Source organism: Anabrus simplex, chromosome 11 (assembly GCF_040414725.1).
Source record: "Anabrus simplex isolate iqAnaSimp1 chromosome 11, ASM4041472v1, whole genome shotgun sequence".
Taxonomy (NCBI): domain Eukaryota; kingdom Metazoa; phylum Arthropoda; class Insecta; order Orthoptera; family Tettigoniidae; genus Anabrus; species Anabrus simplex.
This window is the reverse complement of record NC_090275.1, coordinates 59,116,750-59,139,637: the sequence shown is the minus strand read 5'-3', so window position 1 is coordinate 59,139,637 and position 22,888 is coordinate 59,116,750. Positions and strand designations below refer to the sequence as shown.

Below are 22,888 nucleotides of genomic sequence, written 5' to 3'. Positions count from 1 at the left end.
CAGCCAGTTAAATAGACTATAGGCAGCTGAACAGCCATTTAAGAGATCTGTTGTCTTATCACAACATACGATATTGACATCTGTAACAGTGTATCAGCTTTGCTTTTTCTTATCATCTTCAAGGAGGCACATTTCTGTTTTATTATAAAGACTGAGCTGTTTACTGCCCTACCCCAACAAGTTTTTCAACGCTCCGGAAAGTATATTCATGTGAACTTATGACATGCAGCTTGATACTGCAATTTTAGCCAAGGACATTCTAATATTTTGTATGTTTAGACTGACACCTATAATGATATCCTCTTTTTATGGCTTTTAAGAGCAATCAGGATCCTGATTTTTCACCATACAGGTTTGAATTTGAGGCTGATGATGCCCTTAATATGGGCGAAACATGTCCCTTAACATTTTATAATAATATTTAATTTCTAAAAAGATCTCTTTGTATTGAATAGGTGGATATATAAATAAACACTTGTAACATACTTTGTATTTAGAAGTAATATATCGAAACATGCAGATGAAGAGTCAATTGACAGTATCCATAGAATCATAACTGACATCTGGACAACAGAAACACTACCAAGGGATTGGACTTCAGCTATCATCCACCCACTACACAAGAAAGGAGACAAGTTAGACCCTAACAACTATAGAGGGGTCTCTCTCCTATCAGTGACGTACAAAATCTTCTCCAAAGCATTGCTTAAAAGAGTGGAGGCACAATTAGATTCCTGCATAGGAGAGTACCAAGCTGGATTTAGGAAGTCAAGATCATGCACAGAGCAGATTCTGAACCTCAAAACTATCTTTACCTATAAAAATCTCAGCACCTCGCCCTATGTATCAATTTTCGTTGACTTCCAGAAGGCTTACGACTCGGTAGACAGACAGTCCCTCTTTGAGACGTTGACTGAAATGGGACTGGATAAGAAGACTTTGAATCTTGAACCATGTCCAAAGTCAAATTCAGAGGGGTATTATCAAAAAGCTTCGAGATCAAAATAGGTGTTAGACAGGGAGGTGGTTTGTCCCCTATCCTGTTTAACTGTCTGCTGGAGAAGGTCATTCGGGAATGGACGAAAACACTAGCTGACAACTCTGGATTAAAAATCGGCTACAAAAAAGACAAGTTAACAGTTACTTGCTTAGCCTTCGCAGATGACCTCACACTCTTAGCTTCAAGTATGGAAGAAGCTACGTTCCAGCTATCCTCCCTAGAATGCATAGCAGCTAAAACAGGGCTAAGGATCGCTGTCAATAAAACAGAATTTCTGACAAACATCAGAGAAGCACCCAACTTCATTTCTTTGGGGGACAAAATTCAAATATCTTGGAGAGTGGATAACCCCAATTGTTAATGAGGATCTTGCAATGAAGAGTAGATGCACTATATTAGAAAGAGCTTATCATCTTTGTAAGAACGTATACAAGTCTAAATCCCTCTCCTTGAATCTTAAACTTAGACACTACAACACCGTAGTAAGACCATCTGTACTGTACGCCTCAGAATGCCTAAACATGACCCGGAAAGGACAACTCAGAAAACTAGAACTGAAAGAGCGAAAGATCCTCAGAAGGATTATGGGTCCCATTAAAGAAGGAGATGGCTACAGAATCAGGCACAACAAGGAACTGTACAGTAAAATAGAGAGCATTACAACAGCTATGAGGAAGAGAAGACTAATCTTCTATGGTCATGTAGTCAGGATGGACAGCCAGAGACTCACCTCAAGAATCTTCAACACTGTATTTACAACCGAGATAAATTCTTAAAGTTAGTCAAGACATCTGACTCTCTCCAGTCACTAACAACTAACAACTAAATCACTGCGTCCAGGAGTAGGAGTGAAATGGACTCAAGAAAGAAAAGACATCCATAGCGCTAGAATGAAAGAATACTGGGCTAAGAGGAAGAAAAGAGCTCACCAGAGTTAAGAACCACGTGGTCCATCGTAGGCCTAAACGAAGAAGAAGAAGAAGAAGAAGAAGAAGAAGAAGTAATATATCCTTTGTGTGAACAAAATTGCTGTTTGAATTGAACTTTATTCCTTTACTTTCAGTTTTATGTATACAATTTGAATGATTTTGGAGAGTACATGGTATCGTAAAAATCTGATATGATAGAAAAATACTGAGGTCATATTTGGATTCCCCACCCAAAACTTAGTACAAAATAAGTCTCAGATGTAAATCAACGAAAACTCTGTTCCCCAGTGTTATCAAGACTACCGTAGAAAGTAAAATAAATTCTTTGTCTAAGGTATTATTTATTCTAATGTATTAATGTCATTGTCATTTGTAAAATATTATTCCAGTCATGGCAGCATTGAGTTTGAAATGACTAAGGAGGTATGAACAATACATGGTCTGTGAAATGTTTTTGTGACATTTGTTCTGTATAGAAACGCTTGAATGAATGAACAAGGTGAACAATTCCACCAGGATTTGAAGGTCATAGAAGCACGCTATCAGGGTAGAAAGAAAGCTTAATTGGAACATATTTAGATAAGATTGACAATGAACACATTTTCTTTCAATATTGATGCAGATGACTTCTTTAGTCAAACAGATTTCAAAACCAAGAGCACTATTTTAATTGACTGTACTTTATTATTCATTTTGTGATTTATGGGTCCAAAGTAAACAAAATGCTATGCATTATTTTAGATTATAATAAAGAAAGTAGGGGATTTAAACTAGATACTACGTATTCTGCCCTTAGCAGATCTGTTGACTGATTTAAAGTAACTTATTTAGAAAATCTGTACACAAAATGTTTGCACAATGAGGAAGATCATTGGTAGCAATAATTTGAGATGTGATCTATTGTCTCATTTTGATCTGCACACCTATGCAGATTCATCATCATCATTTCCCTTTATCCAGACGTAGCCGGGTAGGGGCAAATATGGTTCCTCTCCACTTTCTTCGGTCTCTCCACCACTTCTCCTCCAACAGTGTGTCCCAGTCCACGTTTCTTTCTATAAGACTGCATTGTTTGTGTCCTTCCATCTCAATTGTGGTTGTCCACGGCCTCTCCTTCCTTGCATTTGCATTTCCATCACCTTTTTTGGCATTATTTGATCACTCATTTGCTTTTATGTACCCAAACCATCTTAGTCGGCTCTTCTCTATTCTGTCATTCATTTTTTCCACCCCAATTTCTCCCCAAATTTTCTCATTCCTTATTTTGTCTCTTCTACTCTTCTGTATCATACTCCTCAAGAACTTCATTTCGGCTGCCTGTATTCGACTCTCATCCTTCTTTGTCATTATCGAAGTTTCTGCTCTGTAAGTTGTTATGGGTATATAATTCATCTTGTATATAGTTTCCTTTGCTTCCATTCGTACATGTTTGTCCCATAACATGTTTCTTACACTATGATAGAAACAGCTTCCAGCTTGAATCCTCTTACTAATCTCAGCATCCAGTCGAGCATTCTCTATTAATTCACTCCCCAGGTATTTGAACCTCTCCGTTACTTCCAGGGGGCTTGTCTGTAAGTCTAATCTGACCTTTCTCTTCTTTCTCCCCTCTAGCCGGGCTGAGTGGCTCAGACGGTTGAGGCGCTGGCCTTCTGACCCCAACTTGTCAGGTTCGATCCTGGCTCAGTCCGGTGGTATTTGAAGGTGCTCAAATACGTCAGCCTCGTGTCGGTAGATTTCCTGGCACATAAAAGAACTCCTGAGGGACTAAATTCTGGCACCTTTGCGTCTCCGAAAACCGTAAAAGTAGTTAGTAATCACAGTATAATCTGCAAATAACAGCATGTTCATTTTCTCTTCCTTCATATGTTGTTTTGCTGTTCTTGTGATGTCATCCATTACTATTGTAAAGAGTTTTGGTGATAGAACACTTCCCTGTTGATCATTTTTATTAATCCCTGTCTAATTCCTTTTTGCACTAGACTATCCCAAACTTTAGTCCTATGCAGATTAGAAATGTATATTTTAGATCCATTTAAAAAAAAAATTCAGTTTCCCTAAGGGAATCTATGTCTATTTAAGCAGTAAGTTCCTAGCTGTCATTGGAAAGATGTGGAATGACATTAGTTGATAGGTTGAGTGGAGGTTTTGAAAGAAAGAAAGATCATAATATGAAGATAAAGTTGGAATTCAAGAAGACATATTGGGGCAAATATTTATTTATAGGAAGCTGAATTAGGCAACCTCTTTGAAATAATTATGAAAAGACCAGGTAAAGTATTGATAATGAATCTGCCACCTGGGCAAAAGCCCTGAATGCAGATTGATGTTAATTGATGATGTTACCGATTTTGTTCAAACTCTGGGAGGTTCATCTATGTCAAAAGCAATCAGACACATATCCGAGTTGTGCCAATGGCCCTTATTTTAAGAATTATTTATTTATCTACCATATGGCTTTTGGTGCCAGAAATGTCCAAGGACATGTTCAGTATGCCTGGTGTAGGTCTTTCTGTTTGACACTCTTGAGCAACCTATATGTCTGAATTTGAGATTATTATTATTACCATTGATGCTTTCACGGCCCGTACTTATAGACATGATACAGGCTTTTGGACTTATGCCTTCTTGGAGAAGTCTTCCTCGTGAACAGTCGAGATTTTCTTCTGAAGACACAGAGTAAAGTTTTCAATACCAATATAATGGTCTGTTATTGGACATTATAAATTTTCCAGCTAACTCATTCTTGGTTGCCTGCGTTTCACCCTCGTGTGCTAAGTTAGGCTCATCAGTTGGGACTTAGCACACCACCCAAGACGCAAGGCTAGTGCATACCGTGGAGGCCACTGCATAGTTTTCTGCGAAACGTAAAGAATTTCATTTTATTTTCTTGACATGGCATAAGCCCAAAAGCCTATATAATGTCTATTATTATTATTATTATTATTATTATTATTATTATTATTATTATTATTATTATTATTATTATTATTATGTAGAGAGGGTGAAACTTGGTGCCAGCACATAACCTACTTTTGTCGAACACCAAGTGGCGTAATGTCCTCGTCCGATGAAAAAATGACCATCAACGGCATCATATGCCCTCACTCCATGTGAACTCTGTGGAGAGGTTTGGAATAGAATCCAGGCTTTTGGCACACAATCTAGTGATTAGAAATTGTACACCACTGCGTCTCCTGCTCTGCCAGCCAACATTCTGACGGTGAAAATATTTTCCACCAACGGGACTCAAACCAGCTAACCACAGTGTCATACCATATAGACTTGATGCCTTAATGACCATGACACTGAGTTCGATAGCTGCAGTAATTTAAGTGTGGCCAGTATCCAGTATTCGTGAGATAGTGGGTTCGAACCCCACTGTCGGCAGCCCTGAAGATGGTTTTCCCTGGTTTCCCATTTTCACACCAGGCAAATGCGGGAGCTGTGCCTTAATTAAGACTACAGCTGCTTCCTTCCCACTCCTAACCATTTCCTATCCCTCACGCCATAAGACCTACCTGTGTCAGTGCAACGTAAAAAAAAAAAAAAAAGATCATGGCCACCGGGCTACTGTACACTAGTTTAAGCTTCAAATGCAGCCTGCAAAGAGTCACTAGCCAATGCTGGACTGCCTTGAAATGTCTCGTAGCTCTTCAAATGGCTGATATAACTTTTTGTGTTTGAAACTAAGACGCCGGAAACAAATAGTACATTGCACTTCATTTTCTGCAATTCTGTGAAAAACTACCAGGCCCATCATTTTTCTCTTGGAAGCCATAAACTTGTGCCAAAAATATTACATTCAATAAATTACGAATAGAAGGATGCAGAACTTTCCTGCCCATTGTAGATCGAAGGTTCAGACTCAGATGAAATAACAGATTCTGACTGGGATGTCACTACGTGTCGTCATTCTCAGTGTACCCACGTGGTGTAAGAAACATGCTTAGTCTTCTCAAGATGTTCCTGAGACGTGTCACCTCAGAAAAATATTGAGATGTGGGTGGGGGTGGTAGAATACATCCACGGTATCTCCTGCCTGTCATAAGAGGCGACTAAAAGGGCCAGGGTTAGTGACTATGGGATCCTTAGCTGAGTCCTGGCATTGCTTATACTTACTTGTGCCAGGCTCCTTACTTTCATCTATGCTATGCGACCCCCCGTGGTCAACTCCTGATCTTTTCTGACCCCAGCGGTTTTAGAGCATTCGAAGCTTTGGGAGTCTTTCATTTTCACGCCCTTTGTGGCCCTTGCCTTCGTTTGGCTGATACCTTTATTTTTTGAAGTGTCAGACCCCTTCCATGTTTTCCCTCTGATTAGTGTTAATATTAGTGTTCCTCTTAAGACAGTAATCACTACCACCACCAGACATATGTTCTTGTTTCCCATCCTTACATAAAGCCAATTCAGTTATCTGATTGTACATCCAAAGGACAAGCCCACATACATGGCATTCGTAGATCTAGAAAAGGCTTTCGATAATGTTGATTGGACCAAGCTATTTAAGATTCTGAAGGTGATTGGGATCAGATACCGAGAACGAATTATCTACAATCTGTATAAAAATCAGTCTGCAATGATAAGAATCGAGGGCTTCGAAAAAGAAGCAGCAATCCAGAAAGGAGTGAGGCAAGGTTGCAGTTTGTCCCCCCTCCCCACCTTTTCAATGTTTACATAGAACAGGCAGTAAAGGAAATCAAAGAGGATTTTGGAAAGGGAATCACAATCCAAAGAGAGGAAATCAAAACCTTGAGATTTGCCGATGATATTGTTATTTTATCTGAGACTGCAGATGATCTCGAGAAGCTGCTGAATGGTATGGACGAAGTCTCGGGTAAGGACTACAAGAGGACAATAAATAAGTCCAAAACAAAAGTAATGGAGTGCAGTCGAACGAAGGCAGGTGATGCAGGAAATTTTAAATTAGGAAATGAAGTCTCAAAGGAAGTAGATGAATATTGTTACTTGGGTAGTAAAATAACTAACGATGGCAGAAGTAAGGAGGACATAAAATGCAGATTAGCACAAGCAAGGAAGAGCTTTCGTAAGAAAAGAAATTTGCTCACTTCAAACATTGATATAGGAATTAGAAAGATGTGTTTGAAGACTTTCGTGTGGAGCGTGGCATTGTATGGAAGTGAAACATGGATGATAACTAGCTCAGAAAAAAAGAGAATAGAAGCTTTTAAAATGTGATGTTACAGATAAATGCTGAAGGTGAGATGGATAGAGCGAATCACAAATGAAGAGATACTGAATCGAATTGGCGAGAGGAGATCGATTTGGCTAAATTTGACGAGAAGAAGAGATAGAATGATAGGACACATCTTAAGACACCCAGGACTTGTTCAGTTGGTTTTTGAAGGAAGTGTAGGTGGTAAGAACGGTAGGGGTAGACCAAGGTATGAATATCACAAGCAAATTACAGCAGATGTAGGATGTAGTAGTTATGTAGAAATGAAGTTAGCACCGGATAGGGTGGCATGGAACGCTGCATGAAACCAGTCTATGGACTGATGACTTAAACAACAACACATCCAAAATACAGTTCTGACCTCTCAAAGGACAATAACATAATGGTTACATCTAAAACAGTAACTTCCCAACTTCAAAACTCTCTCTCTCCATATGCCTCCTTTTCCTCCTCTGTTGCAGTGTGTTCACCACAATGTCAAAAATATATATTTATGACCTATTTATTGCAATAAGAAAGTAATAGCTCACTTGGAAAGGAGAGCTAAATATTATATAAGACATATTTTATTTTACGTCGCACTGTCACAGAAAGGTCTTATGGCAAAGATGGGATAGGAAAGTGGAAGGAGTGGGAAGGAAGCGGCCGTGGCCTTAATTAAGGCACAGCCCCAGCATTTGCCTGGTGTAAAAAATGGGAAACTGTGGAAAACCATCTTCAGGGCTGCCGATAGTGGGATTCGAACCCACTATCTCTCGAATGCAAGCCGATAGGTACATAACCCAAACTGCACAGCCATTTACTCGATTTATATAAGACGGAGCACTGGAGAAAAATAATTAAAAATGTAAAATAATGAATATATAGTGGTGGTGATTTTTAGCGTTTTGAAATCAGAAATTTTGATTTGTACATTTAGTATTTTGTAGCGTTTATACATTTTTAATGTAATGTTTTATTAGAGTTTTGGAGAAAAACATACAATGTGAGTTAAATCTGATAAATTTTTGGTAATGTTGTGAAATTAAAATTACATTTGCGCAGAGCTATTAAAATAAAAATGCATAACGTGTAATAAAATTGTACATCTGTTTGAAAATTATGTAGGAAGTATAACATAGAAAAAGGAACAAATTCATATTGATGCAAAATCAGTATAATAAAAAATATTTATATAAAATTAAATTAAGCCATATTTATGAATCATATTGAACATTTAGTTCTATCATTCATTTTCTTCTGTCACAATTAAATTTCATGAAATATCATTGAACATCTTCAGTGTTAATAGTACCCCATATAAACAATATATTACAGAACTACTTGGACAGACTCTACACACATTCCAATGGTGCAGAAACTCCTCAGCTTAAGTTTCCAGAACACAAATGAAGTTCTACTTGAAAAAAGAAAAAAAATGGACTTCAGATTTGTATCACATTTCAGTTTAAATATCACATTTTTTGTCAAATTTGCATTACATTGCATATTCAAAATGCATTGAAAAGTGATTTACAAGCTGAGATAAGTGAAAATACAAATCAAATATTTTGCATAATATTGCTATTGTGAAAATCACCACCCCTATAAATATATCCTTTATTGTTCATTATATGAAATCTTGTTTGAGACATAGAAAAAGTAATTTGCAATCTTTCATCACTTTTGATGATGATGATGATGATGATGATGCTTGTTGTTTAAAGGGGCCTAACATCGAGGTCATCGGCCCCTAATGGTACGAAATGAAATAACAAAAAATTCAAATTCATCCACTGACCATAAATGTCATGAAGAATTAATGGATGGACATGAACTCAACAAAAAAACAAACAAAAAAAAAACAGTGGATCAGACTCAAAAAGAAAGTAGGTAGAGTATTACTGACCAAGGGACCATTTATAAAGCACAATGATGCTTGATGTCTGAAGGGGTGCTAAATTCACGTCTAAGGCCCCACAGAATGGTACATGTCGCGAGTAAAGTAGAACCATGGTATTTATCATTTTGGGGTACTGATCAAAAGTAGCGAAGACTCACGGTGGTCCACACAAGATGGTACTACTCACAAGTATTGCAATTCGTACAGGGAATGCAGACCTATGGTGTTTCTCACACAATGGCGCCACTCATAGCCAACGCAAACCGGTAAGGTTCCTCACCTAGGTGTACTAGTCACGGGCGCCGATATTCCCGTGGTGTTCCTCACATAGTGGGTACCAATCACAGGCAACGCTGACCCACGGTGCCGCTCATATAGCGGTACAACTCACAGGCTACGCCCAGACCCGCGGTGTTGCTCACATGGGTACGACGCACGGGTACTGGAATCCACCAGGCCAGGCTTTTTACTGCAACTAATCACAAACCTATTTCGTCCCAATTTACTGATACTACTCGCAAGTACATGCAACCCATGGTGTTCCCCGCAGGATGGTACGAATCAAGAGTAGTTTCATGGTTCTAATTCAATCATCCCTTTTAGTCGCCTCTTACGACAGGCAGGGGATACTGCGGGTGTATTCTACATGTGCGTCCCCCACCCGCAGGGGGTGTTCATCACTTTTGTTAGGGAGCATGGCAGGCCAAGTGGCACTGGTCTTCTGAGCCAAATTTGGCAGGTTCAGTTGTAATTTCATCAAGCAATAGGTCACCACTGGGCTGCATTTAGGGCAGTCACCCAGGATCTGTTTCTTACCTAGCCGTTTCTTAAATACATGCAAAGAATTAGTCGAGATACTCAAATATACCGACTTTCATGTCGGTAGATTTACCGGCACACAAAAGAACTCCTGTGAGTCAAAATCCTGGCGCCTCGGTGTAAAAGTAATTAGTTGGACATAAAACCAATAACATTGTTACTTTTTAAGGGACCAAACTTCAATGTCATCAGCCCTAACTTGGTTTTAGACCTTCCTCTCAACTACCTATTCACCGTATACTAATGAAACCATTTATAGCCTACTTAGAAGCACTCCTGCCGTAAACTGTAATATTGACTTTCATAAGCAGTTAAGCCATTTTTGTGTGATGCCATAATTAAATTATAAAAATTCACTTGTGTTTTCTTCTTAATCCAATCTAGAAACTAAGTATGTGACTAAATTTCAAACTTTTCAAAAAGACAATTATATATACTGTATATAGAATCAAGATTGATTTTCTCAAATATGTGTTGTCATAAATTTTTGTCAACTGAATTGTACATTACTTTTCTTTTTATAAAAAAATAACTGTTGTGCATTCCATTTCGAGTCTTTAGCTACTTGCATAGCAGACCAATCTCTATTTCTTTTTTTTTTTTCTTCTAAAATTTAGATATAATACACAGGCAGCTGGATCCCGTGGTGTTAACTGATGAACCAATGACACTTTTTTTAAACTCTGTCCTTGTGTTTATGTGGAAAAGCTGTTTTTAAGTCTTAGTGAAGTTGTGAAATAATGTGTAGATAGTGAGGATAATGTTTGGGAGGTTTTAAAAGAGTATGAAACTGTGGCAATGTAAGAAAAACAAAATGGTGAGATGATCACTTCGAACATTAATTATTATTTACATGGTTAAAAATATTACTCGATTGTATATTGATGTAATTTCATTCAATGAGACTGATCATTTCTACAATCTTGTACTTCGTATATTGACTAGATATTACAGATAAGGCTTAAGTTGACCAGAGATTGCAGCACATTTATAAATTGGTCTTCTCACAATCTGACTTAGAGGAGCTGGTAATTTCATTGTTTTGCTCCTTAAAAATAGACCAGAGTCCCTGGCCTGATTATGCCTATCATTTAAATAACAGTAAAGTGTGACTGATATTTCTATGATTTTTAAGGATTTTTGTTTGTGAATGACAGTGGCTTTTATAACGATGAAAATGAGCATATAATACAAAATGACAATGACCAATGAATTTTGCCAAATAAAAGGCTAATGTTTGGCCCTGTGTTATTTGTTGGCATGAATTTATTTGCTATGATTTTTCTCCCATCTTCAGGAATTCTTCAGTCTCAACTGGAATCAGAACTGCTGTCTTGGATACAAGATACTAGTTCACTGATCACTCAGCCGCATGCGGCATACGTATGTCTGATATACAAATCTACAGTTCAGAGCAATACTATCGTAACAAGCATTTTTCACATCGGCAAAACTTGCGCATCTCCTGATCAGCATTAACACCAGTATGCACCACTCGTATGTACGGAACAGCACATTGTTAGGTCCCCTGTGCCTATTGTAAACCGCTGGTAACAATGGTAACGTACACGCCATGCCCCTGATGAAAATATTGGCAGATATGAATTGAATTCACGAATGAAGTTGGTTTCTAGCCTTACTTACACACCATCCCAACTGGTGGATTATATAGCTGGTGCCATCTGAGCTTAAGGCAGATCAAAATTCAGAATATATCCAAGTTGTCTGCTCATATTCCATAGAAACTCGCGTGTTGATTCTTGAAAGCTCCTACTAGCTACTCGGCCATTATCCATAGTTAACCTACTTGGACATGAGTATGGGAAGAAAGCATCTCGCAAAAGGTTACAAACTGAACCTTGAAAGGTTCAACAGTCTATTATAGTTTTATCTGTATGCATGTTGCATTTCTTTCATTGAATTGTATTGCAGTTAGCTTTCTTTTATTGTTTCTTAAGGAATAATAATGTTTTAGACGAATGATATACTGTTATTACTTTTCCCTCTGTTCTGAGCTTTCACTGACATAATAAGTAATAAACTTCTTGACTCTAAGACTAACATAATTCTCTACAAGATGGTAGGTTGGGAAACATTGCTTTTATTGTTTATGGTTTCACTTTAGTAAAAGCATTGGTGAACAAATTTGCTTCAGTTTAAAGATTTAAATGATGTTATCATGTGATATTGCTCAGACAGCAGTAGCTAGTCCAAATGGGGCCATAGTGTTTGCATGTGTATATCAGGTCTGAAATACACTTGTGGCATTTTGCAGTTGAATGGACTATGTGTGTAGTTGGTTTGCAGTTGCTTCTCAGCAGGTCATGTTAATGGAATTGAGCACACTACATTAGCAGCTCCTGAAGTTGAGTTCAACAGCTTCAGTCAGTTTGCTGCTATCCCCACCAAGCTGCAGGCTTCAAATTTCAGTTCATACTGAAATATACTAGTACCTGCCGACTGGCTGCACTTGCCTCTCTGCTTTAGTGCAGGACGGATGTAGAATCAAATGTATTTGATACTAAGGCATTTGTTGAAATGTTAGTGAGTACATCAAAGGAAGCAATCATGTACTCATTAAAAATTTATCTTCATATTGACTGACTTCTGAGAGTAAATTGTAGAAATGACTATTGTGCCATCTGTGTTGTAAAGATGGATGTTCTCAGAACATTCTAATTTTCCTGTGACTCTTCCTTCTACTTAAATGAAGTAACAGCAGCAATGTTTCTGCTTCACACTCCATACTGAATGAAGTAAATTTCTGCTGTCGAAATGGACAATGGAAATTGAGGGCGGTTTGAAGTCAAAATGAAGTCGGAAGCTCTGCAAGGTGACCATATTTTGCTGCCCATTGCAACTGCAAAATGTTGCCAGTATATTTCAGGCCTTACAATGACTGAGGTTTCAAAGAGGGATGTATTGTGGCTTGTCAGTAGAATAGAACTGTATAGTCGCCATGGCCATTCCACCCTCAGTTAGCATCAAAACGGGAAAGGTCTTTGAAGCACTGTTTTACACACCCTCCACCCTTGCAGGCCTACCCTCTAAGAGACACAGGTAGGTGCCTCAAACAACTGTTGTTGCAAAATATATTTTCTCTTCCACGACAACTTCACTGCAGTAAGTGTTTGTTAAAGTTATATTTAGTCTTTTTAAGATTTTACATATCCGTGTCTTGAGGAATCCTGATTTTTTTTTTTTTTTTTTTTTTTTAATGCGTCTATTTACAGATTACCAGTCAAGTATTATTCTAAGGGTGTCAAAGAACAAAAAGTAAATGTTCTGCTAGAACTCAAAGGCTGCTGGCCAGGGATAGAATGGGCATAGCAAGTATACTGTTGCATAACTTCCCCAGTCCCATTTGCACCTGCTGCCACTGTTGTCTGGATAAATATACAAAGTATTATTGTATAAAACTACTCTTCCTAAATTGCTGGCCATCATTATCTACTTTCTATTGCCATATTTCATATTTATTAGGATTTTCAGTTCTGTGCAGTTGTATGTTCGAATTTTGCTATTGCTTCTGTATACTTTTCAATATATTATATTACTTACACTAGACTGTCAACTTTTGTCTAGCTACTTTGTTTGTTCATCAGGAATATCACTTTGTAGATTGATAGCACTTGGACATATCCTCTGTATTGATACAGGGAAGCTTTTTATTTGGAGAAAGGGGGCAAGCTCTGCTCCTGTACTTTTAGAATAGTAGTTTCATTATGAGTTTTGCATACACATTGGTGCTGTTTTGCACATCTGACTGATATTTGTAACATAAATGCTTGGTTATCTGACAAATATGCAATATATTACTTGCATATAAAATTTATTAAAGAATTTGGTTTTCATGTCACTAATGGTAATGTGTATATATCACAGGATATTTGTAAAATCACCATTTTATAATAGCAGGAAGTAAGCGCTGGAAAAGGGAACTAAAAAAGAACAAGGAACCAAGTGAGTTGGCCGTGCAGTTAAGGGTGCACAGCTGTGAGCTTGCAATACACTCCCTTGTTATAGAAAAATGATAGTTACTGAATTAGTTTAGAAAATGTTAGCCTTTTAATAACAAGACTGGCACTCTTGAGCTAATTGTAAAACACGATATTATAAAAGATGACAATTGTAGTAAGCCTCGCCTTTTTCGTCAAATCACTAAGAACAATACAACCTGTACATTTCAAAAAATAAAATTTAATACCAATTTTGAAGACAGCAGCTCACTTATATATTTATTAATTTAGGCAAATTTGTGTTCATGCCATTAGGCCTTCTCTACTACACTACCAAAGTTATATAAAAAAATAACACAATATATGTAGCAAAATATATGCAGAGTACATTTAACATAAAGTTCACCATAGTAACATACATAACACTTCAAAACAAAAGAAAATTATTTTATACTTGAATGAATGTTACAAAACTTATTTTCTGATAGCCTAAACATTCTTACTAGTACACATAAAAGTGACATGACATTTTGAAATGCGCTGGAATTTATTACCAAAACAGGCACATCTATTTGTTCCACATTGGCTTTTAGCAGGTTTACAGCAACATTTTTGCAAACCTTGTCAACCGAACAGGCGTTTAGATACTACAGTACTTCTCGTAATGAAATAGGTATGTCCTATATAGGGCCTGAGATTGGTGTTGCAGAATACTGCATTTTGTTGTGACCAAACCAACTGTAAATGGTTCCCGAAGTAGTACCTGTTCCATGGACTCCATTTCTAAAATCTGCAGTCTTTCTTATAGTATTCTTAATGTTCAGAAGTACATGATCAACTTTAAGCACATTAACAATTACACCACTGCCGACTTCTAACAGTTGCAGCTTCTTGTTGCTTGCAACAGTCATTTTTCTCAGCTGTGCACTTCAAAATCAATCAGTCACTACTGATCTGCATTTAGGGCAGTTGCCCAAGTGGCAGATTACCTATCTGTTGTTTCCCTAGCCTTTTTTTAAATGATTCTAAAGAAATTGGAAATTTATTGAACATCTCCCTTGGTAAGATATTCCAGTCCCTAACTCCCTTCCTATAAACAAATATTTGCCCCAATTTGTCCTCTTGAATTACAACTTTATCTTCATACTGTGATTTTTCCTACTTTTAATGACACCACTCAAACTTATTTGTCTACTAATGTCATTCCACGCCATCTCTCCACTAAGAAATAATAATCATATGGCCTCAGCTACCATGTGCAGACATTTCAATTTGACACCATCTGGCTGGCTGCTCGTCAATTTCAATGTTCCGTTTTACTCTAGGCCCACTAGATGGCAGACTGAGTAAACCAAAACTCTCTTGGGCATCTCTGGCTGAGATTTAATTAATTTTGTGGGGTAAACACCAAATGTGTAACCAGAGATTTTTTACATGCCGACATCGTACGACGTGGAGTGTCGAATGGACTTTTTTCCGCCCTTCAAAAATCCGACTAGCTCTGCCGGGTTTGAACCCGCTATACCACTAATCCACAGAGGCAGCTATCTCTCCACTGACAGCTCAGAACATACCACTTATAGATGCTGATTCCCATAGGAAACCTGAAATATTTGTCCCAAATGAGTAAATTTATAATAGCAATATAAATGGTCCGTTATTGGACATTATAAATTTTCCAGCTAACTCATTCCTGGTTGCCAGCGTTTTGCCCCAGTGTGCTAAGTTGGGCTCATCAGTTGGTAAATATCATCTAATGGCCAGGCAGGCATCAATTTTTGATAATGAGACAGTCTCTCATAGTGCATTGGCACTGCCGGTGGCTCCAAGTAGCCTGTGCAGTGGCCTCCAAGGTATGCACTAGCCATGCGTCTTGGTAGGTGTGCTATTTACCAAGGTGAAGTCCAGTAGTTAGTTTGTACCCAGGTATTTTCCCCCTGGTAATCAATTGATGTTCATCTTCACAATGAGTTTCCTGTAGCACCAGAATATCAACAGAATGATCCAGAAGTATCTTGGATAAGTATTCACTTTTGGCTCTACTTATAACCTCAATGTTTAGTTGACAGATGGTTAATTGAGGGCCTAGTGTCCATGTGTAGGATGCTGCGCCCTGAAAAGGGCTAACTCTTTGATTGTCATTGCCGTGAGGTTGCTGAGGACAGTACGGTGGCATCTAGTCTCTGTTGCTCGCTTAACACCACCCGGGGGTCTCGTGTAGGGCAATGTGAGGTTAAACCTACGGACGTGAGCAAATTTGGATATTAAAATATAAAAGTGAAGTCCTGATGCTGTCACCAACTTGTATATTTGTATATCTTGTATTATGTTTGTACATTTTGATTGTCATGTACACATCATACGCTAATAATAATAATAATAATAATAATAATAATAATATGCACAACCTCCTTATGGCCGTTCTTGGAAATTGGGACATCCTCTTCCCCTACCTTCAAAATTATATACTTTATTTTACTTACATGATACTGAGGGGAAGTTTGTCTTCTTCCAGTTGTGATGGCTGCTTTTGCTTCCTTAACTTCTTTGATAACCTTGTATTTTCTTCTCTTTCTTTTTCTCTCTCTTTTTTTTTTATTTTATTTTTTACTGAGAGTTCTAGCAGTTTTTGTAAAAGTTATCCAGTGTGATATAAAAAACTTCTTCAAAATCATTACATTAGTTTATTTTGGAGAGAGTGCTACCATGTAATTCACAATCAGCTACTAATAGAGTTATCATACATGTCTGTTCTGTTGCCTGACATTCTTGAGCACTGGTACGGAAGATATTATGGTCGTTAGATAACCGCCCATCAAAGACGCTACCAGCAGCAAAGGAGAGAACAAAAATTTTTTAATTTGGCTGGAAGTTTTAGGATAATTATAAAATGGCTAGAAGTCTAGTTAGCCCGTTTGTATGTTCTACTATTAGACTGTAATTCACCAGGCTTGTTACAAATAGGCTATAATTCTGTAGTCTAAATGAGAAACCAATGTTTTCTAAAAGGACGGTGTATTGTAAAAGAGCTAGGCTTTTTATAAAAGGCTGATTTTACAAATATCCTGTGACAATGTATACACACACAGGGTGAATATATTATGAGTTTCCTGTGCACACGGTAGAGGCTGCTTGTACTCATGATCGAATAGCAACACAAGTTCATGCATTATGAAACTGCAACTTCAGTACTAGAAATGCTTGGGAATAATATTACCAAAAAGAAAATTTCTTAAAAAGGACATGTTCTCATTCATGTCAGGCAAGGAGATTTTGAAACTGCTCTCCTTCATTTCCAAACAGTTTTGTCATTGTCTGATGAAATTATCACTCACTCTTCTTAGAGGGTTTCTTTCACCCTAGGTGATTTTGTGGCCATTCATACAGAGCTGCTGGAATACCTGTTTGCTGAGAAAGTTTTCTAAGTGATGCTCGATGTCATAGAGCGCTGTGCATTATTGTTTTTTATTCTTATCTCATACATCAGATGAAAATTTCTTGGTTTGGTGTTACGGACATCACTAAGACCTTGGATTTATGCTCTGTAATGTACTATATATAGCTTTAAAAATAAAAATTGCAAGCTTTTGTTCGGAACTGGAAATTCTTTGTGCTTGTGATCAAGTGTCATTGAAATTCGGATTAAAGAGAGTTGAAGAAACATCCATTTTTTCCAACCGGACCAATTTTCAATAGTGTAGGAACATGCCCTGTTATCAGATCATGATGCTATGTTCAAGAACATTAGACCTTTTACACACACACATGAAGCACTGCCTGCCTAGGGAGGGGGGAAGTAGAAATATCCAAGAATCTTAATAATTACAATACATACAGGGTCTCTCATATAAACCCAGACTTTGCTAGTTGTTTTACGTCGCACCGACACAGATAGGTCTTACGGCGACGATGGGACAGGAAAGGACTATAAGTGGGAAGGAAGCGGCCGTGGCCTTAATTAAGGTACAGCCCCAGCATTTGCCTGGTGTGAAAATGGGAAGCCACGGAAAACCATTTTCAGGGCTGCCGACAGTGGGGTTCGAACCTACTATCTCCCGAATACTTAAGCGACTGCAGCTATCGAGCTCGGTAAAACCCAGACTGAACGCACAGTGTTTGTACCATGCTTCAGCCGAACTTATGTCGCACGCGGCCACCCTGCTTTAAGCGTGTATACAATCTTATATGAAATCTTACCTTATAAAAGATGCTGGAAGTGTTGTCCTTCGTGGGTTATACAGACGTTGTATCTGGAAACCACAATTTTGCTGACGCGAGTGAGTTCTGCCACTGTAATGTTCCTGATTTCATTCATAATGTTTTCTTTCAGTTCCTCCAATGTGTGAAGATTTGCTTGACACATTTTTTCTTTCAGTTTACCTCAGGAGTAAAAATCACATACTGTTAGTTCTGGAGAACAAGAGGGAAATAGACGAGCTCTGTTCGCTCTGTCTGCAGACACATCCGAGATTGTAAGAAGGGAATATTATGCTGTATGAGCAGGGGCTGAATCTTATTGAAACCACCCACGCGACTTTTCTTCTTCAGTTAACTGATGGAAGAACGATGTCAAAATGTCATCTTGGTACCTCCCTGCTTTTACTGTCGTCTTGAAAAATATAGGCCCAGTTATTTGTCTTGCACTAACAGTACACCAAACACCAATCTTCCTATTTATTATTTGTTTATTTAGCTTATGGCAAATTATACAATATATACAAAATAGAATAAAATGACAGTTTAGGTTGTAACACTCTAAAAAAAGGAAAACAATCAAACGGGCACTTGAAATATTCAAAGTTTTATATCTAAATTGTCCAGCCACTCTATAGCCATTCTAGAGGGTTGAGCAAAGTCTTCCAGTGAACCCAAGTACACCCTCTTATGACATTCGGCAACAATATGCCAGATACCACAGTCACAGTTAGGTGAAGTTCTCATTCCCCACTTATGCAGCAGCGAGTCACATCTACCATGGCTGGTCCATACCCTGTTAAGGGCAACCCACATTTTACGTGGCAGTCAATATCACTGATGACCCACAGTTTTTACTGTGATAAGGGGGTCTATTGATTCAAGAAGATAAAGAAGTCGGAGCGATGCTAGAGCGATGAAAATAAGTGTAATTGCAGGGAGAATTGTTCAGATTACTTCAATTGTTTGCCCTTCAAGCAAGTAACGATGTGTGAATTTATTGAATAATAAGCTTCCTATGATATAAGCTACTACAATAGTAATTATCAATAAAATAAAAAGTGTATGATCATGAAAAAAAATTAATTGTTCTATTAAAGGGGAGGCACTGCTGGTGGATGTTGGGTATAAAGCAGAGACTGCCACTCCTTCGGAGCTACATTGTTACATTCCTGTCTCCATTCTACTGAAGCATTAAACCCCATTATAACGAGGGACTTCATTAACACCATTAGAACTGTTTGCACACCAATAGCGAGACTTACGACTGTTCACATGACCATTAAGATGAAACCAGAACTTTTACATACGAAAATACAGTGTTGCAATGGTAACTGTCTCACCATGTTAACAGCTGAGATTCAGAGTGGCGACTCATGCTTGCCGGGTCAGATGCGTGCAGGCTGCTTGCAAGGGCAAGAACTATGTGCGCACCTCCCATACTGCAGCTACTGCAGCCCAGAGTCCAAACATTGTGCTTTCGGTCTGGGTTTATATGAGAGACCCTGTACATACACACACTGCCTATCAGCTGAGAAATACTTGGCTGCTAGTTAGTTAATGAATTGTTTATGAATATATAGGTAATGTTGAGTGATGTTAAATAATTCTCATTAAAACCATTTAGAATGAATTTGTATTAAAATATCAAGTTTTGACTGGCTTCTTGTTCACCTGTGAACTGAAGACAAAAGCTTACGGCAGCATTCTTGGTTTTAAAATTGTGTAAAAGGATAAGTCAGTTTTCTCCCTCCTGTATTCTTAGAACTCAGAATAATTCAAAGGAGGTATAAGTTTCTAAATCCTTTCTTGTGTTGTAAAGTTGCAAACATTTATAGAAATAAATTAATCCTGTTGATTCTCCCCTGTGTCAAAGTGTTCTCTTGCTAGCTTGTTACTTGTGAACTAATCCTTCTGTTACTAGCTCATATTGGTTTGAAAATGTGTGCTTTCTAATTTATGTTTAGAAATCTTTGTGTTTTGACTCTGGCAGTCTGTTCAAGGTCCATGTAATGTTCTGCTGTAGCTTGTTCATTAGAGTTTATTTTTAGAAGCTCTGTTAACTGTAATTTTGATGTACATTTTATAACTCAAGTAGTAATGTTTAATTATTTTTTAGGCAACTTTTCTGTTCCTTTGAGTTTTTTCTTTACTTAGTCAATAGAAAAGAACAGGTATTTTCTGTTCCTGTATACGAGGTATTGTATATAGTTAGTTTTTTTAAGTTAAATACTGTATTTATTTATGTAACATATACAAGTATATAATTATATTCTGTATGCTACCAGTTTATTTTGATTTAATTAATATTGTATAAGGAAGTAAACATACTGTGTTGTCCAGAATGAAGCAGTTTCTTTTCTCATAATAAACTTTAACAGGGAAATTATGCTCCTGAGGTAAGTGTTTTAAATTCCATCCTCTCCCACTGTCTCCAAATAATTACTAATCAAATACCAGCAGCAGAAAGAAACAAAAAGTGACAACCAAGTTGAAGAACATTAAGGGGAATGCGTAATTGTAAATATCCTATACCGGTATACATACAGTGCCGGCCCTGTGGTGTAGGGGTAACGTGCCTGCCTCTTACCCAGAGGCACCCAGGTTTGATTCCCGGCCAGGTCAGGGATTTTTATCTGGACCTGAGGGCTGGTTTGAGGTCCACTCAGCCTACGTGATTAGAATTGAGGGGCTATTCGACGGTGAGAAAGCAGCCCCAGTCTAGGAAGCCAAGAATAACGGCCGAGAGTATTCGTTGTGTTGACCACACGACACCTCGTAATCTGCAGGCCTTCGGGCTGAGCAGCAGTCGCTTGGTAGGCCAAGGTTCTTCAAGGGCTGTAGTGCCATGGGGTTTGGTTTGGTATACATACAGTACAATTCAATCCAGGTTACACAAATATCAAAGTGAACAGCTGATTTTACATATATTTCAGAATTACTTGCAAATCAGGTGTAGATATTTTGTCATATAATTATTAAAATAATTTTCTCTATTTTCAAGAATAAGATTAACCCATATAAGTCCAGCGTTAAGTTTTGTAACATAATGCACTGCTTACTTTCTTTGAAATCTGTTATTACAGCACAAGCGTAATGTTGGAAGCACCGCTTTTGAATTATCACTTAACACATTGGCTGCCAGAGCAGTACATTGTTCCGCTGAGTGAGTTTCTCGTGAGGCCACATGGGTACAAAGCACCGCTGACAGGTACTTTTATAGGACTCCCTGCTGAGCTGGCAGACCGCTGAGCTGTTGACTTCGCTGTGCTAGCGTACCGCTATGGCCTCGCAGCAAATTCTGGCATGCTTAAGTCTCCAAATTATAGTTTTTATTGTTTTATTACTCCTACCTCCTTTATTAGCAGTATGTGAGTCTTTGTCCAACCAGTTTAGCCATGCGCTTTGGTGTGCCAGGTTAGCTAACTCCCAAGTTCGGGATTTGGGAGATAGTGGGTTTGAGCCCTACTGTCCGGAACCTGTTAAAGGTTTTCTGTGGTTTCCATTTTCACACCATGCCTATGCTTACCTTATCAATAGGGCATACTGATTCCTTCCAAATTCTTGCACCCATACCTATTTCTCTTAGTTGATACCTAATGCTTAACATGTTTAACATAAACATGAGCATATTTGCATTTTCTAAAATGACAACATAACAAAATTACCAATGAGCATTTGGCAATGAGTAAATAGGAACACACTGAGCTCGATAGCTGCAATCGCTTAAGTGCGGCGAATATCCAGTATTCAGGAGATAGTAAGTTCAAACCTACTGTCGGCAGTCCTGAAGATTGTTTTCCGTGGTTTATGGCCATGGCTGCTTCCTTCCCACTCCCAGCCCTTTCCTGTCCCATCGTCGTAACAAGACGTATCTGTGTCGATGTGACATAAAGCTACTTGCACGATTGTATTGTCGTTCAGTTTTCCTTGCATCATGGAACTGTGCAGGAAGTTTAAAATCTTCTCAAGGCAGAAAAAGAAAGTTCTGATGTACATTTTAAAATGGGTACCGGTATAGTTAAAACAATCTTTAGCAAACTTAACTAACTCTGGATTCAATGACCCTTTATGAAGTTTTGGATGAATCAGATCTAATTAATAAAATACTATATCCACATAACTCACTTGTCATCGAGAATAAAGAAAACAAATGTTTCTTAGTGGGCTCTTCAGTCCCCCACCCCGGTTGGTAATGTAGAATTTAGAAACAAAAATACCTTTGTATTGCTAGGGTTAAGAACTGTGATGAAAAATTTCCTTTTTCTTTATTTTTTCTTTCTGTTATTATCTCTTTGTATTTGTGGGGGTTGCTGGGCACTTCCAAAAAAAAAAAAATTGGGAGGGCGGGGGTGCTCAAGCACTGAAGCACCGCCGAAGTCGACGCCCCTGTGTGATGATATTATTGGGTATGAAGAAGGCACGTGTAATTCATAAAAGAAAAGGTGAGTCTTAGTGAGAGGTAAGGTAAGGGTTGTTCTGCCCGAAGGCAGGTCCGAACCTCCGCAGAGGTGTTCCTGAGCCGGAGTTTACGTGCGGTAGGGTGCCCAGTTCCTTTCCACCCCTCCATTCCCTTACCCCCCACCAACAGCGCGTGGCAACCCATCCAACTCCTGACCACGCCCAATGTTGCTTAACTTCGGAGATCTCACGGGATCCGGTGTTTCAACACGGCTACGGCCGTTGGCTCTTAGCGAGAAGTGGCCAGCAAACCAGGGAAACAAGATGGTGAAATACAGTATCCGGACTTAGACACCAAGCAGAGGATTGGGCTCAAAATCACGTAGGCCTGAAAAGTTAAGTCGTACCGTACGAGAGAAGATTCAGTAACAAAGCAATAGTTTCCAGAATAATTTGGAAAACCAGCTCGAATGAACGTGCATAAATACCCGAGAAGAGGGGGAGTTT

General features: G+C 38.3%; 1 long non-coding RNA gene across 1 annotated transcript; it reads left to right on the top strand.

Annotated features, from left to right (window-relative positions):
- The first annotated feature begins 15,074 nt into the window (after positions 1–15,074).
- On the top strand, positions 15,075–20,267 carry LOC136883503 (uncharacterized). Its single transcript, XR_010861260.2, has 2 exons — positions 15,075–18,421; positions 18,715–20,267. It is a non-coding gene; the product is annotated as an uncharacterized lncRNA (long non-coding RNA).
- The last annotated feature ends 2,621 nt before the right edge of the window (positions 20,268–22,888 follow it).